Source organism: Nelumbo nucifera, chromosome 2, assembly GCF_055504915.1.
Source record: "Nelumbo nucifera cultivar China Antique chromosome 2, China Antique-T2T, whole genome shotgun sequence".
Taxonomy (NCBI): Eukaryota; Viridiplantae; Streptophyta; class Magnoliopsida; order Proteales; family Nelumbonaceae; genus Nelumbo; species Nelumbo nucifera.
The window spans coordinates 103717086-103736802 of NC_142650.1; positions in this window are offsets into that span (position 1 = coordinate 103717086).

Sequence of the window (19717 nt, forward strand, 5' to 3'; positions counted from 1 at the left end):
AATGGGGTAGTATAGATATTTTGAAAATTCTAAGGCGGTTCAAGACGGGCTGTAAATGCGTTTGAAAAATGCTAAAAAATTTTAGCTTACTCAAAATAAGCTTATTTTCTGAAAAAAAAAGCACTTTTTTGGACTTAGAGAGATCTAGAGAGACCTGCAATGCCTGCTTTCTACATTGGATTCTACTTCTTACAAGGTTTTCCATTCAATAAGGGACCCCTCTTGTACGAGGGACCTACTTTTCTTGCTGTCAAATTGGAATCTATATAAAGCCCATGCACCCACCTAGCTAGCACTGGCCCAAGAAGGCAAGAACAAATTAAATATAAGCCCCACAAACAAATTAAAATGGGTCCCACTGGGAGTTATCAAAGAATTAAAAAAAATGCCCTGATCATCGTTTTCGTTTAACCAAACATCTTAGAAACAGGATGAATTTGACAAGTTTTAGCTCAAAAATTGCTGTAAGGTCAAAAGGGTCCAGTATTTGATGATAGACTCATTGAGACAATTCAATAACTCTAGAGTTGTGGATGATAAGGATAGTTTGGCAAGTGAAACGTTTAATTATGAGGAAGGCCAAGAATGAGTAGATAATAGAGAAAGAAAAGAATGATTCTTGACCATTGATTTGATTTTTTTTCCCCGTTTTGAATGGTGGAAAATTACTTAGACTTGAAGAAAGTATATATTCAATTCAAGGCAAATAGTCAAAACTCATCAAGTTTGATCTTAGAAAATGATTTCAACCATAAATTATGAAGCTTTTGTCTCTATCTGATATTTCTTTTAATACAGCCAAGACCAAGAAGAGATAAGATGGGTGGTTAGTTTGAGAGAGTGGCAACTGGCAATAGCATAGAGCTCTCAATGGGTCTACAATTAAATATCGATCCGTAATTAGAATCTTTTTGGCCACTGGTTTTCAGGTCGGCTGTTTGATCATCCAGTTCAAATGGCCAATAACTGTTGTTCAGGTCGAACAGGTCAATAGTTGAATCGTCCAGGTCAATGAATTATTGACGAAACCAGTAGTGTTTTGTTCAAAAACGGATTAAAGGTGAAACAGATTTGATTGCCTGAACAGTTTCCAAGCTGAATGGTACACTGTCCGTATCATGATTTGAAAATCATGTATATAAGTTTTATAATTTTATTGTAATATTTATTAAATTTTGAAGATAGTATATATGATAAGTTTCGTTAAAACATTTATTTTTATCAATACATGATACTATTATTTTAGGATTAACATATCGATATTCCTCATATTCGAAGTTTGGGTATCAATGTATGTATTGATACCACCAATATTCATTTTTTTTTTAATTTTTTATCTTATAATCACTAAGAGCACTGGGATCTGCAATTCCAATGCTTTAAGTTTTATAAAATGCTTTCATATGACCAAGAATAAAGTTAAAAGTTATTATACCATAGGTAGGTAATTATAGATGTAAATTATAAATGGGTCAGACCCGTTTACTAGTAGATTGGGAACTGGCTTGCATTTTTCCAAATCAAGGTCTAATCCAAGGTTTTAAAAATTGGATTGGCATGGAGCTCTTTTTGGTTCTTGAGTCAAATAGTTTGATTGTCTGGTTTGAATGGATGACCTGTTATGATTTAAAGAAATAAAAATAAAAAAATAATTAATTTAAAAAACAGTCAAAAACCATTGTCTGGAATCGACAAATTGATGGCTCAACTGGCCGGGTCAATGGATCATTGACCAAGTCAATAATTTTTGGCCCAAGAGCGATATTAGGGTGAAATGGAAGCGATTGCCTAGACAATTCTTAGTTCAACCGGTCCAACCATCTGGTCTGGTCCGATCGGGGTTTCAAAACCATGGTCTAACCCATCGACAGTTATATAATAGGAGGATAATATTGTCATTTTGTAGAAACGGATTTCTTCTTCTTCTTCTTCTTATTATTATTATTATTATTATTATTATTATTTAAATTATATATTTGGGATTAGGTTAAAATGTAGGAAGAAACGGGAACAGATTAGTAATTGGGTAATAGTGAAGCAGTGATTGAGGAATTCGGTATGGCAGTGGTTATAGTAGTAGGGTCGTACGTACGAAGAATCGACGGCTACGCGAATCCGATTGTTGGGAGATCCGCCCAATGAGAGAGGGAAAGAGGATCTCCGGACGGTCCTTTCCGGATTCGGTTGCAGCAGCAGCTGCTGCTACTCGCTGCACTGCAGGCCAGGCCCCCTGGCCCTGGCCACAGCCCACAGCCCACAGCCACAGCCAAGGTCCCGTCAGCCCTACGCGTGCATGACAGTCAACCGTCATCATTACCCCTTGAACCTACGCCCACGGAGACCCAGAGACTGAGAATCTCTCTTCTCTCTCTCCACCACCGTTGATTTCCTCCACTCCCAGTGTTTGAATTCAAAACCCCACTTCTCTAAACTAATGCATTGCTTTGATTCCCTTGAATAGGACCATTCGATCGAAGATATGCGTTTAAAGACTGTCAAACGGCCGAGATTCGGTTCATAGTCAAACCGGTGGGACTCAGGGTTGGATATGAATCGAGGTTTTTTTTTTTTTGGGTTTGTTGCAGAAAAAGACAATTTTTTGCCCTGAGTATCAATAAAAAGTAATATTTTTATAAAATAACTAAAATAAGATAAAATATAAAAAAAGGGTAGGAATACTGTTCATCGTCTTCTTTGCCTCTGTATTCATGCGAAGAAATGTGTGAATGGTTCCACTCTACTTTTTCATGGACCTTATCTGCAATAAACCCTATCTAGATTATATTCTGGCATGAATGATGAATCAACCGTACCACCACCTTCCTTGGGTGGAAGCATTTCGTGTTTGTTTGGAACTGCCATCAAATTTGGAACTGGGCGAGCCATGTCGATAGGGCTCTTCAATCCGTAGAGTGTGTGCTTCATGCGCCAAGGGAAGAAGGGTGCAAGCCCACACGCCTTGGCAGGTGTATACGATCGTGCCAGTGTACTTCGGGGATGAATAAATCTTTTTGTTTCTGGGACTTGAATATCATTGATCAACCCATCATCATCATCATCATCACTTGAGAAATGGTAGGCAGAAGAAGAAGGAACCCTCTTGTGCATTTTCTTCTTTGAAGAAATTGAGTAAGAAGAAGCCAAGGCATCTACTGCCAGGAGAAAATGGCGTATTATGAAACTCGATGAGTGATTTCCTCTAGACTCCACCATCTCTAAACCTTCATTCTCCAATCCACGCACCCCAAGGTTCATGCTATCAACAATATCTATGGACTCTGCTGACAAGAAATTGTCGTCTATTACATCTGATGACAAAACCTCATCATCGTCGGCGTCGGTATCGTCATCACAGTCCGTTGAATTATCATCTTCATCATCGTTGTTGTCGTCGACAAGTTTATCATCATCATCGCAGGCCACTTTCGCCAGAGGACGCCATCGACTCGGTGGGAGCTTGAAGGTGGTGGGCTCTCAGTAGGGGTGTTCACGAGTCGGGTTGGGTCGGTTTATTGGGGTTTTCCCAACTGACCCGACCTGGTCGGGTTACCTGAGGTGAAAACCAAAACCGACCCACTGATAGGCCAAACTGATCTAGTCGATTTAAGTTAGGTTGGGTCGGTTTCAGTTTTGCTTCTGTACAAAAGGACACGTAATTGAATTCTAATTGTAATTGCCTAATGGGTTGCCTATTTGGTGTAAAAGACTATAGAAAGTTAGAAACTATGATAGATTGCCTATTCTAATTGTAATTGCCTAATGGGCCTTCTAGTTCTAGTAGAAGACTAGTTATAATTAAGTAGGAAATTACTCAAACTACGAACTACCGAATTAGTAGAAGACTAGTTCGGTCGGGTCGGGTTGGTTTATATATTTGTCCAACCCGAAACCGACTGGTACTGATGAAAACCCGGCCGACACGAATTGGGTCAGTCCGGGTTGATTGGTTTGGTCGGGTTAGGCATTCTTATGAACAACCCTAGCTCTCAGCAAGAAGGCCGCTTTTCTCAATGTCATTGGGCATTCCAGGAGAACTCTCCCATGAAAATGGGATCCTTTTACTTATATCGCAAGCAATTCCTCGGGGATCTGCATTTGCATCTACATCGATGGAACCAGCTGCGGTAAGACACCTTGTTGATAGAAGCGGTGCCTTGAAGTTCAAGCTACGGCCATGGCATCTCTCATTCGAACCCTCTTGATCCATAGCATAGAGCTCAGAACTGTGAGTCTGTGAGTCGGCAGAAACAAGTCAATGGCACCACCAACCATCCATTGAATTTGTTATCACCATTCATTTGGGAAGCTGTGGCTCGCAGCGACATATGAAGATTGACTAATTAACATATTTTCTTCCTTATGGATTTATCGAGAAACAACTAACACGATTACTCCATGAAACATAAAAGTAGAGTGAAACTATCGCACACTTTCTTCGCATGAATGAATACAGAGTCAGAGAAGATGATGAGCAGTATTCCTACCTTTTTTTTTATATTTTTCTAAAAATGCTATCTTATTTTAGTTATTTTATAAAAATATTATTTTTTATTGATATTCAAAGCAAAAAGTTGCCCTTATACTTTTTTTTTTTAATTATTCCAGTTCGGTTTGTGAAAAGTTAGATTTGGCTTGATGTAAATGGATTTTTAACTTGAATTTAAGTTTTTTCAAGTATAATAAAGCTTATATTATATATAACATTTTTAATTTAGTAATAAATATATTTTATATATACAATTTTTAAATGCATAATTTTTTATATGAAACTTAGCTCATTGTCGAACTTAAGTTGAATCTAAATATATGAATTTGAGTCGAGTCAAATTTAAGTTCATGTTTCTTGCTCGAGATAAGATCAAATCAAACTTAAAGGTGATCATAAAAAATTGAACCAAACCAGTGAGACCAAATCGATTGGTTTGGTATTTTTAAAATGATCAAAAGTACTGGTTTGATTTTGGTTAACAGAATTGACTTGGTATACATATATTTATTTATATATATAGGAAAATCTATAATGCGAGAAAGATTGGTTATTTATATATATCAGAAGATTTTTCACCAATCAAAACTCACCCATGAATTCTGGTAAATAACACCTGATTGGTTATCACGTTTCAGATATCATATACATTTTATTATATTTATATATTATAAATGAATATATGCATTGTATATTATAGTTATATATTTATAATATAGTATTTTATATTTATTACATTATAATATTATAAAAATCAAAAAACTAAAAAACCGACAATTAATCGAATCGATCAATTTCACTTCAATTTTGATTACCAATTTTCCAAAAACTAGTACTTCTGATTCATTTTAGAAAAAAAAATCCATAATTCAATTAACCAAACCGTGAACAATTTTACCAATTTTTTTTTTCTTTTTCAGCCCCTACCAAAACTTGGCTTGACTCGATGTGGGGAGAAGGATTAAATATGACAGACCGTTACCAGCCGTCGTTCCATTATGCCCTTCCTATTCTCTTTTGCATTTTAATAGAGGTTTTTTTTAAAAAAGCAGGAGAACTTTGAACATTAATTGTCCAAATTGCCCCTCATGTTTTTTTTGATATTAACATTCGCTAATCAAGCCACTCTGGTGTGAACTCTTACTTATATAGTCCAAATTGGGGGCCATGAAAATGATGGATCTCGTAGGGTCTGCTTCAATGGTACGGTTCAGTCTTTTGGATGCAGTTCGGATCGATGTAGTGGTCTAGTAGAACCCATTCCAATCCATGGGGCCCATTTTATATAGATCCTCATGAAATGTATGAACTAAGGACAAAAAGTTGTAGTTGTATATAAATGAAAAACAATTCATTTTCAAGAATTAGAAAATTAGTGTAAATTATAAAGACCCCCTTCTATAATGGCATCAGTGATAAACACCTTTAAACTATCATTTGTGACAAAAAGACCCTCTTAAAAACTTTTACTTGTGATAAATACCCATTTTCGTTAGAGTTTCGTTAGTTAACTTTGAAAAATATTCTCATTTAACTGTTACTAGTTCAATTAGTTTTCTAAATATAGCATTGGAGTCCCCGCCTTGGTTGCTCCAATAGACCTTGCAGATTTCTAGCTAGCTGGATTCAATGTTCAAATAAAACGGTAGATCGAGGAAATGAATCAAGAATTAGAAAAAAAAATATATTCTATGCCAGTGACATGATTATTGTTATTTCGTTAGGAGAAATGGATGTATTTTTGGTCAATTAGGGTTTAAGAGAAAAGATCGAGGAAAATAAAATAAGTTCAGGTGGGTATTTTGATAATTTAATACATTTCATTTTTGACTTAACGGACAGGGTGGTCTTTGTTGCAAATGAAAGTTCACGGAAATATTTGTCAATAGGTCTTTATAATTTACCCTAAAAATATGTTAAAAGTTCAATCATATAAGGGAAGTATAATAAAAAAAATGGTTAAAAACGAACCCTTTTATTTTTATTTTTTTTTAATTTTTTGAGAAAACACGCAAGGAAAACTTCATCATATTTTACATGTAAATGTATGTATTATTTATTTAAAAAATATGCATATTTATAAAAAACATATAAAAATAAAAAAAAATTGTATTTTATCCCATCTTTTGAAAATTCATATTATTGAACTGTTATATTTAATAGAACCACAATTTTCAGTATCTTTAAACAATTTGGCATCTAATTTTTATGGTAAAAGTATTTATCCTGTTTTGAAAAATTTATTAATAAGTATATTATGAGCATCATTCATATATTTACTATTTATTAATTAACTTGGTCAAGATATGACCTTTTAAACTGGTTCATAGTGGGAAGGGATTAATGCAGGATGGCATCTGTCTAGTACCATGTGAACCAAAATCCCTCACGTGAGACAATCCCAAGTGAAAATGTTTTTTTTTTTTTTTTTTTTCTTGCTCATGTGTTTACCCGAAAAGAATTATAAAAATATTAAGTTAGGCATAAAGAAAATACTATTTTTCAACAGTGATCTCCACTAACACTAATCTACAAATTTTTTTAGACAAGAGCCAGCTTTTAAAATAAATAAATAAATAGGAACATTCTAATGCAATTGGGGCCATCTAATTATTGTAATTTCTTTTGGGTTTTAGTCAACCCACCATTGGCCCACCTATTATTTAGGGCTGGGATGGATTGCACACATGATCATGATCCATTATTATATCTTCAGAATTTCTTCCTACAAACAAGATGAAGATGTATTTTTAGTGATCTTTTCTGGTTTTTGGTGGACTCTGTCCAGAAAGGAGACAAGTTTAGATAGACTTTTGTTCATAACCAATGAAAAGGAGACAAGTGTCAGCTTTGCTGACATGTGCAACCCAAAAGGTTTTCTACCATGTTGGATTGTTCATTGTTGTTTACTAAGCTTTCCACCTTTCATTTACATGATTGCCAATAAGTAATTAGATAAAGAAAAGGTGGCCCCACCCTACATGAGGGAAGGGGGGGAGGGGGGGGGGGGGCATGGAGACTTGGGCCCCCATGGGGCCCCATGGACACTTTTTAATTATTAAAAAAATTGAGGAACAAAAAGGAAAGAGGCACTCCCGCATGCAAACATGGGAACCCTAAAAGGACTGTCGACAGAATGATTAGGTATTACTTGTCATGCATCATCATCGTCGTCATCATCATAATTGCTATCTTACATCCATCCCTCATGTCCCTTCCTCTCATAGTAAACATGTCTCTATCCCATTTGAAATTACATTTAGACATGAATGATAATGATGATGATGATGATGAGATAACTAACATTTTTATTTTATTTGACATAAGTGACCTAAGAATAGTGAATCAAAGTAATCATCATAACTCATGACTCATAGCAATCTATCTATATATACCCATATTATCATTAGTGCCCTTACAGTTATCTATTATTGTTGGAAGATACTTATTCACCCACAATGAACAACCTCATCTCTCTCTCTCTCTCTCTCTTGATTGCTTAGCAATCAAAGAAGCTTATAGTAATGTTTAAATTATGAATTTTGCTGGAGGTTGACAATGATTTTCTTGTATCCTTCTTCTATTTATGTGTAAGCTAGTTTTCCTCTATGGTCCTTTTAGTAAATGTTATAAATACATGTTTTCTTTTTAGAGATCATATTATTCTCTGCAAATTCTGTTGTTGGTATGTCCATATATGCTTCTCCATTCACTATTAGGACAAAAAAACAATTTTTTTTTTCTTTTTAAAACTGTAACATTGATTTTAAGAAAACAATATATTCAATAAAAAAATAAAGAAATAAAGCAAATTTCTAGAATGAATGACCAAAACCAATACAAATAAGTAGAAGGAAAATCATCAAGTTGACCAAGGAATAAGGGTTGGTTTTGAAATTATGTGATAGTGGTTCAATTGGTGGGGCTTTGAAGTAGAAAATATTTTGTCTATCAATTTTATCAAGTCTTTCAATTATGGTTGGCAAAGTATATACGAAAGCCTGGTTGTTTGTTTTCAACTTTTTTGTTATTTACAATGTCAAATTTCAACAAAATAATTGGCATATTTTAAAGAACAAACAAATTGATTTCTTAATATAGTTATGCATAATTTAATATTTCAAGCCTCTAAGATTGATATGCATGTATGTAAATATATGAGGTATTTATGCTATATGGACATTATAAATATATAAAAATATATTCTAATAGCTGATAACATATAAATTTCCTTAGAATATTATTAATTAATATATATTAGAGAAATTAATTAAAAACCTTAGAACCAAGTTGATTCCTCAATTTACCAAAAAGTTAATTCCTCAAGATTTTATTAGATTATAGGAGTAATTCATTTATAAAATAATAATTATAATGGAGCATACTTTATATATCTAATTGATTTATAAAAAGCAACAAAGGATGATTTGTTGCATCATGATTTCTCTAAGGACAATTTTACCATCCAATTTAATAGTGTAATTATTGATTCTCATCAATATTTTTGTCCTTTAAAAGTTACTACAATTAAATACTATCTTATTTACTTATAAGTTTGTAACAATTGATTATCCTCATAAGTTTATATTACAATTTTGCCCACAAAGTAAATCTTAAATCACTTTTATTATTTGATTTTAATGTTTTATGGTGATATTATGAATTAATATGATTATATATGTCAGAAAACAGCATAAGATTAGGTAGTATAATGTTAGATGTAATTATTTAAATGAAGAAAGCCATGACATATTTGATCAAATCTATTGAGATATCTCAATTATCATCTAGAACAAATAACAACTTAATAAAATTGACATATACATCATAAAACAAGCTTCAACCAATCTTCTTATACTTCTACAAGCAAGGATTAAATTAGGATGACAACCACTGGCATGTTAACTAATAAGAGATAGTGAAATAGATTTCTTTTTCTAGTGAAAGTAAGGAGGGGGTGTTCGATGTTTTTGAAAGAAGAAAACAATTGCCACACCAGCAAAAATACTATAGTTTTGCTGATGTGGCAGTTGTTTTTGCTTTCAAGAACAAAACCAACCATGTTTTGAACACCCCCTAAATGTCAATTAATCTTATATTTATTGTTTGATTGAGGATTTATGATAACATTTTTCTTATTATGTTTATTTTTATTTGGAAACCTTAAAAATTTGTAATATATTACACTGTAAAAAATACAAGTTATTTTTCACCCAATAAATTTTAAATGAACCAAAAATGTCTTTTTTTTTTTTTATTTCGAGAAATTTATGATTTGCTCCGCCTCATAAATATTTATTGGTTTTCTAGTTTTGTTTATGAAAGGCCACACTTATGATACAATACCCCTTGTATTTTAATAGATTGCCCCCACATGTTATTATTCCCAATTGTACAAACCAATACATATTTATGAATTGAGGGAATCAATAAAAACCCTTGCTTTTAATTTCAAAACTTGTAAAACATAGTTTTAATTGGAGTTTTTCTAAGAATATTCTAGTAATCATTTATTGGCATGTGGAAGTAATCAAAATGCGTGATTGTAGCAACCAATTGCGACCCATTAATAGAAAATCAATTCTCTCTTCATCTATCACTCAAGAACTGTAGGCCCTGCTAATAAGGGAATCGATCATCAAATTGCCAATAAAATGAAACTCATACAAGTCGATTTTAGGAGTAAATTCATTTATAAAATATTAATCATAGTGGAGCCTACTTCTTATATCTAATTGCTTATACAAAACGCAACAAAAGAAATTTATTGCATCATGTTTTCTCAAAGGACAATTTTGACCATCCAATTCAATAGCGTAATTATTGATTATCTTGAACATTTTTGTCCTTTAAATAGATAGTACATTATTACATACCACCTTATTTATTTATTACATGTTACTATGAAAATTGATTATTCTCATAAGTTTCATCATCATCACCACCACCACCACCATCTTATCCCAGCTATATGTGGTCGTCGACATGAATTCTGTTTTGCTATTCTATTTAGTGCCATATCCATTATTAAATTATTGACATTGGTCACCCTCATAAGTTTGCTTTGTAGTTTTGGCCACAAAGTAAATCTTAAATCATTTTTATTGTTATTGATGAAGGAAGATTTGACCCGAGCTCGCAAATCACGGCACGTGGCAAAAAAGGCAAGTAGCTCGGCACTCAAGACAGCATACCGAGGGTACAAACACCAAAGGGAAGGGACCAGCAGGCCCGAACTCCCTAGCAAGAGGCCCGAACTCCCTACTTAGTGCCCGAGCTCCCTACTTAGTGGTCGAACTCTCTGCAAGGGCCCGAACTCCCTACTTAGTGGACGAACTCTCTGCAAGGTGCTCAAGCTCCCTACTTAGTGATCGGACTCCCTGCGAGGAGCCCGAACTCTCCCCTTTTGACCCCGAGTCACACAAGGCAGAGACCTGAACTGGCCCGTCTTATGACAGTTCGGGGCCTCCCCTCATCCGAACTCGAGACTTTGCCTCACGCACTGCTTTAGGCACTTCGCTTCCGGAGCATTGAACTGGACGAACCACGCCGTACCTGACACCGAAGGAGTCCGTATACAGGGGCGGCGTACCTGACTGACTTGGGATCTGACGCTTGACGGCCGCATTTCCAACGGCCACCTGCCACCGTCACCTGTCACCACTGCCTCCAGTTACAGAGACGGCTCCGACAAAAGGAGCAGTGACGGTTCTGCCCCAGCAGAGGCGATGACGCCCGAACTGGCAGAAGCACGGAAATACTCATTCCCGACCTGATAGGAGTCTAGGAGTGAGTGCGCGAGGTGGTTATAAAAGGCTCTCCACCCCCAAAGAGGAGGTATGCAAATTTTGCGCTATCTGGTTTATCTTGCCTTTGAAGGATTCTAACTTAAGCTTCGGAGCCTTTACACCGGGTCCTCCCCGGAGCTTCCTCATCTCCTCCATTTCAGGTTCTCTGTTACTCGATTTAGAGGCAAGATCGCTGACAGCTAAGACCGGCCGAATTGCGCATCATCAGTTATTATTTATAATATTTTATAGTGATATTATGAATTAATGTATATATCATAACACAACAAAAGATTATGTGGTCTAAAGTTGGATGTATTTATTCAAATGATAAAAGCCCTCACATATTTGATCATATCTATTGTGTACCTTCATAATCCTCAAGAACAAAAGTAACAATATTAATACAATAGGCATCTACAACATAAACAAAACTTCAACCAATCTTCTTTAGAGTGAAAAAAAAAACTTCAACTAGTCTTCTTACACTTCTAAATGCAAAAGCAAGGATCAAATTAGGATGACAATAGCTAGTAGCTTGCTAACCAATTAGAGATACTAAATTAGATTTCTTTCTTAGAGAAAATAAATCTCATTTAATATTATATTTTTTGTTCAACTTAGGATTTTTTACAACATTTTTTTCTTATTACTTTGTTTTCCTTTGGATAACTTGAAAATCTTCATTCCATTTCCTTGTGAAAAAATGTGAGTTATTTTTCCGTCAATAAACTTTTAAGGGGGGTGTTTGACAACATAGTTGGTTTTGTTTTTAAAAGCAAAAACAATATCCCTGTCAGCAAAATTATATTGTTTTCATTGATGTAGCAGTTGTTTTCATTTTCAAAAACAAAACCAACTATGTTGTCAAACACCTCTTAAATGAACAAATTCAAAATTTTAAAACATAGTTCTAACTAGAGTTTTTCCTAAGGATGTTTTAGTAATTATTTCTTGACATGTGGAAGTAATCAAAATAATATACTTGCATGGTTGTAAGCGCCAATCGCGGTGCATTAGTAACAAATTGGTTCTCTCTCTCTCTCTCCCTGCTAATAAGGGAATCAATCATCAACTTGACTAATAAAATGGCCTTGCCAACATTCTCAGTATGGATAGGTTTTTCTGATCATGTGCATGTCCTATTTGGTTTAAGCTGGACTTCCAACTACCCACATTGATATGGTATGGGAGATGTTCCCGATGCATGGTAGGATGTGCATGTGAGGTTGGTGTAAGACGCTCTGTGTGAGGAGCAGATCCAGTCTCCATTGATATGCCCTTCTCAACCTGGATCAAGTTCTGATTGGTACATTTTTCAGTGGTTGAACAAAGAGTAAAGAGTGGCAAAGGGGACCATCCCCCCCCCCCCCCCCCCACACCCACCCAATGGAAAAAAAATACTTTTCAGATTTGTCTTTAAATGTCTAATTACCTCAAACAAAAAAAAATGAAATTAAGCAATTAATTGCATCTTGATTTCTCAAGGACAATTTACCCATCTAGATCAATTATATTACCAATGATTCCCCTTAATTCCTTTTCCCCCAAGTAGAAATACATTGAATACTAAAAATGTATTCCCCTTGTACACTTGTTTTATAAATTGGATTTCAAAGTAAATGGAAGACCGGGTTTTATTTATATCTGTGCTAGTGTAAGGGCATGTATTATTTACGTGCACAAGTAAAGGGTAAAGATACAAGATGGCTTTATATAATTAAATTTAAATTTTATGACAAGCACCAAAACCAAGACAAGTATCTACTTTTTAATATAATAAAGATTACTAGTTACTTTTCCAGTATCAATTAATTTCCACGATAGGATTATTCAATAATGGGTCCTGATCATCACAATGTGGGAATTCATGGTTAAGTCATAAAACCCTAGGCCATCTTAATTATTCTATGACCCCAGGCTTAAGCTTTTGCTAATATTACATTGCATTATGTATATTATTTGTTTGTATCATTATACTTGTCCCATTCATAGGACCTACCATTTGATAAGGTCTCTACCTTGGCCGAAATAATTATAAGAAAATCAATTTGACAAAAATGCAGTACCCAATATAAGTCATTTTTTCATGACTTTTTGCTGAACATGCCACATGTATACAAGGCTGCAACTAGGGAAGCTAATTTGGAGGTTTTATACAGCATACCCTCCAAAGTTTAACAAATACTCAACCAGAGCCTCCGCAAGTTGAACCCCTAGTGTATATAATAGGTGATACAATGATCTTTCATATAACAGTTTTGGTGCTAATCTAATAAGGGTTTTTTGTGCTTAGTTGAAGACTAATATGCTACTTGGTAAAATGAACCCTTCATAGTTTTTAGTGAAACCTAATTCCCTAATTCATTTATGATTTACATTGGTTCCCCCAAGAGAAGATTTCTGGTTCCACTCCTGCGTTGTAATGGATCAATGCCATTAATATGCATGGGAAGAATAAACCAGACATTTGAGTGAGGTTGGGCTGTGGATAAAATGGGACCATTTCAGAAGAGTATACCAATTTCTATGGTTGTTCAAAGACTCAGTTTTTTTTTTCTCCTTATCTCACAGTTGGGATTCGCCATAAAAACTGAAATAGGATAATTAGGGTGGCATTTTATAAAATCTGTGATGGGTAAGGGGCAAACAGGACTTTCAACTGTTATTTCTATTGGTTAAAAGAAAAGGGGAAAAAAGGGGAATCAGAAAAGAAAGGAAAGAGATAAGAAACGATGAACTCTTCTTATCAATTGGTCCTTGACCTAGCTTGGGATAGACGTCTCTCGTGTGGTCAATCATAGCATTTGGGCTGAGCAATCATGTCTGTGAGAAAGAGAGAGAGAGAGAGGCTTTTGTCAGTCAGGCCCATAATCATGATAATCGTCATCAGATGCCTCTGACCCACCCCCACCCACCAACTTATTACAATACAGACAGAAGTACATTATTATATTACCATTACTACATTATTTACATTGAGACTCACCCATGTTCCGATGTGGCCATATTCATAGCCAGGTGGCAGGTGAAAACAGCTCATATAAAAGCTTATTCTCTAAATAGATCCTAGACAGTTAGACCACCTTCTGTGACAACCCCTTTAGCCACGTTGAAAGGCTCTCACTTTCCCTCCCTTCCTTGCTTATGGTATCATCATAGGGTGATAGCCCTAGGTTTGCAGGGCGTTATGTCCAAAGCATGTCCCCACGCCGGCATGCTCCTGAGAAAAGGATCTCAAATGGAGACAGCACCTGAACACCCTGAATCATCCCACCCTAGCTCCTCCTTCTCCTCCTCCTCTGCTCATTACAGTCTCCCACCAAAACCTTGAATCAGCTTTCTTCTTCATCCCCCCACTTGATGATCCTCATATAATCATATAGACTATAAGAAAACACCATAATCAGGCCACTCTTTAATAATCATAACCACAAATCAAACTCTTGGAATGATATCACCTTCTGAAAAGAAACCCCAGAGTACTCCACAGCATGCTTAATCCTGTCTCCTCAATCCTAAACAGGCTTTAGAGGCGTTGTGGCCACCCTTTGAGAAGTGCTCTACTGCTCTCTAGACTCTACTGTCTAAAAGTCTGCACATGTGACACATCTAGTTTGAACTTGGAAGAGAAAGAGGTGATCTGATAGAAAAAGAGTAATTAATATTATCGCTTTTAATCTGTGGTTTTCTCTTTGTTTATTTCTTGAAATTGAAAGGGTCCTGACTACTCCAGACTCCAGAGACAGAATTTTGAGCCCTTCAACAGATCAGGATAGAGGACGAACATGGAATTGGGCACAAAAAGGAAATGAAACTAGAACGGGATTAGTAGGAGAACGGTCTGGAAGAAAGATGTAGACAATCTGCAGGTGGCAGCCTACGTGGGCCTTAATGTTTTGCAGTACTTACACTGAACTAGTTTCTGCTGGCGCCCAGCTTGCTACGTGGTAAAAGTATAAATGAAGCGCTAAAAGTTTACAAACAGTGGTTTATGGTTTACTTTATCTCTCCATAATCTGAGCTGAGGCTGTCCTCCTTAATCTATAACTATTGGACTGAGACATTTTCATCAGGGATTGCCGTATTGATAGGATTTATTGAGCTCTACTATAGGGTTCGTAGTCCTCCTCCATTGATTGAGAGACTCAATTCATTTATTGCTGTTATTATTTTTATGACCTAAAAGCCCAGTACAATTCTTAGTCCCAAACGCCAAAGTATTCTATCAACCTCAGCACTTGGCACAAAGCCTCATTTATACTGACAGACCTTACACAAATTATTAGAGTACGTTGTTTTTTATGTGTGCATTATTGATGTATTCTTTGTGATTTATTTGAATTTCCTTGGCAATAAGTAAGGTTCAAAATATTGTATATAGTATCAACAAACTTTGATATGGATATGTTTCGCGATAATGGAAAGAAATGGATACACTTAGCTACATAAATCCCACAAATACATCAATACTAATAAATCTACTGTTAAAATAATTATGAATAAATTATAAGCACATGAAAAATATAATCTTCTACTAATTATGTAAAGAGACACATTACCATCAACAATACTTAGGAGTTTAAAGCATATACATATCATACAATAATTTTACTAATAATAATGCATCACTACAATTCAAATTAAATTGTTGTTGCACCAACGAGTTTGACAAATCTTTGATATATCAATCTTATAGTTATTCTTACCATGAAGATCATTTAAAATATATAAAATATATTTTTTTTTTATTTTTCAAAATTTTGTTAAAAATTACAAAAAGAATTCTTGAGATAAATTATTGCTAGATTTAATGAATTTAAAAGATCATTGATAGATCCATTTATCTTTCTTCCAATAAAATAAAACATATAAAAAATCAGTTATTCTTTTTTTATAATTTCCCATAGGTTGTTGAGACAGCCTATAGAAATTGTCAAAATATTTGATAAAATCAGCATTATTTTTTTATCTATGCTGGTGGTCTGGGAGCTAAACCTTTAGCAGTGGTCATGACCAAGGTTCAAAGAATCGATACAGGGTGATACACCAGTAGGTGTATTGGTACTCATTTTTTTTTTTTTTGAATCTGGTTCAGAGGGGTCGATTTAAGGCCGATCTACCCCCTGAACCACTTGTGACCCAAAACACATCCTGTAGGAGTGTATCGAGAAGGCTCCGATACAATACATATCGGTTGATACGGGCCAATATGTATCAATACTTTGAACCTTGGTCATGACCACTGCCAGCTTTGTGATTAATATGATACACCCCATATCAGGTGTATCATGTTGATATTTTAAACCTTACTTGGCATATCCATACCCAATGCATCTCTTAAAATTACTTTTCTGATACATTGAAACTTTTTTTTGCCCCATGAGGCTATACAACGGGGGTATCCCATCCCCCATCCATCTCCCATCCCCTAACCCACCAACCCTAGTGATAGTGGGATTTGATCCCAAAACTCTACTACAAGTCAGAGATCCTACCAACTGAACAACCACCATTGGTTGGTTGATACTTTGACACTTGATTTCAGCCAAAATGCCCTTACTAGGTTTTAAAATTATCATCAACTTATGGCTTTTAAGAAAATTGAAAGGTTTTGCTGCTATTACAATTCAACCCAAACTCATACAAAATGGGGAGTAAGGCTAGTGCTTTTGCAGCTATGAACATATGGAATATTCAAGGGGTCTCCAAAGTCCTACCCTTGCCCTTTGAACACTCACGATACACAAATTTTGCGTATCATGAGTATCAATACTTTAACTATGCTCTTGTCCCATCGTTAATATGGATTGGCAAGGGACCATCTTCCAAGTGAGTAGAAGTAGATAAGACCCTAACCTAGGTGGTCTTGTCCCATATTTGACCAAAAAAAATTATTTTGTTTTGATACGGTGTTTTGACTCTAAACTAGGACTGACTATCAAGAGTTATTTGATCTCTTTTTTTTTTCAGTTATTTGATCTCCTTAGAAAACTCAAAAGATTAATCCAGAGATTATATGCCTACGGATCACTTGAAGATGCTGATTTTTAGGTGCAAATGCTTTTACATTTGGTAAACGATACAGAATCCCGATAGTGCAGTTGCAGTCCAGTCTCCAAGCTGAAGCGACTTTGTGATTAAAATTGTATTTGGTACCATTGTTCCTACCGGAGACATTTTGGATTGAACAAAACAAATTAATGAGAGATATGTATTATCGGAGTTCACTTCACCCCCCCCCCCTCTTAGAGCAAAAACATCAATTTAAACATTTCTACAAACATCCTCACATACACGAATTCTTTAAGGTATGCCTGTTTCAACTTTCAACCATAAACAGCCTCAGATAACAGTTGAATACCAATTTGTATTGATCAAATGCAAAAGTTTCAGGTAAAAAAAGAAATAGTAACAAATATGTCTTCCTTTTAAAAAGCAGAACTAAATGCCACATCAGCATAATTATATTGTTTTTTATATGCAGGGTAAATATTTTATACAAATTATATTGACCAGCTTTATCTCAAAGGAAGGTACCGAGAGGAGATACAGACATGGAAGCATAGAAACTAAATATGGAAGAAGTCAGGTTTCTCCAAAAGTCATTTTAAAAGGGTCAAAAATACTTTACAGGGTCCTAATATTATGGCCTTAAAATTGCTAAAACTTACAATTCCTTCAACATACTTTAGGGGCTAAAACTTTCTTATTTTCCTTGAATTTGGTATCGATGAGACTATTACATAAATCTATGTGTTTTGAGAAAGGCATAACCATTGCAAGGAGGGTATCGATCCTAATCATATTTGAATTGTTTTTCTCTTTTATTTTTGATCAATGTTTTAGTTATTTATGTTCGTTTCTATATTCAAAAATGTTTCACCTTTGGATTTGACTCAGTTGAAAAGAAATTAAATAATCAAATAATTGAATCTAAATTGGAGTTTATAAAGGAGATCAGAATGGATTTGAAACTTCACAAATCCTTTATTGAGTGTCCAACCAGAAGAAAATATTTTATTCCAAAAATTTAAGTAGTGTTATAACTTATAAGCCACATATATATATATATTTGAGTTAAAATCAAAAGAGGAGCATGGGTACATTTCTACATGGTTGGAGTCAGTGTTTGAATTCTTAATTGGCTGCAGTCCAGGAGATACTAAGGATTTATTCCCTCCCTGGTTAGTTTTGCTTTCCTCTTCCGGAAAGCCTTTGGAAGGATTAATTTCCAACCAACATATTTACATCCACTGAGCAGCTCTATATCCCCCCTTTTCATTATTCACTCCATTATCTAGAAGTCTAGATCATACCCCTTTCAGACCCAAACTCCCCCTATATGCACAGCACAATTACAAAATTCACTCTGTTCTTTGTAGCTCCACATCTCCTAACCAATGTTCAAAATTTCATCCTGATATGCCAAATAAAGGGCTTTTGGGGGGGTTTACCCTATTTTCAGGGGCTAGGACTGCCTAAGACCGACCCTCCAGACAATTTTTTTCCTTTTTAAAACTAAAAAAAGAAAAAAAAAATATGTGGGTTCAAAACACCCGGTATGCATGTTCATGCGTATCCAGTGTATACATGATACTTTGAACCTTGCTCCTACCATAACCTTCATCTTCCATTGTAAAGGATTTACACTAGTAAAAAACCTAACTATAAATCTGCCTAGGAAGTTAGTCTTTTGATTTCCCACTAGCCCACAAAACTATATCAATCTCAGGCCCTTGAATCCAAACTTCTGTCCTGAAAGAAGCCTCTGTCCAAAGAACAATATATATAAAACTTTAAACTAAAACATACTAGTTAATATTCCCTGATGATATCCTGGACTTTTTGATTTTGCAAGGAGAAAACTTATTACTTTTTAGATAATCCTATCCGTATTCCTCTGATCATGACATCACTGTAAAAGCACATTTCAGTCAAGTTTACATACTAGCAGGTGCAGTCTAGCATTGTAATACTTAATTATGTATACCAATAAATAGAGATGATCTGTCTAGCATTCTCAGCCTAAAGATGTACCAACATGTATAAAAGACACTCCCAATTATGTACACCAATAAAAAGAGATAATCTGTCTAGCATTCTCAGTCTAAAGATGTACCGACATGTATAAAAGACACTCCCTTAGTCAAGTGGTAAGCAAATCAGAATTTACAGAAACCATCTCTTCCCACAGCAAATTTCCTAAATGGGCCATGCAAATGATCTCTTTTGGGAAGGCTATCAAGGGATAAAAGCATATCATATGAAAAATGTAATGTGCTGACGACTTTATTAGACAGTCCAATTGAAATATGCAGACAGCATGGTGTTTAAATAAAATAATTTTTTGGGAGACTCCATTCTTGATGTAAAGACAGAATACTATTCAACTGTAATATGTGAGTATTATGGTGTCTGTCATTTTAGCCAAGTAATATGC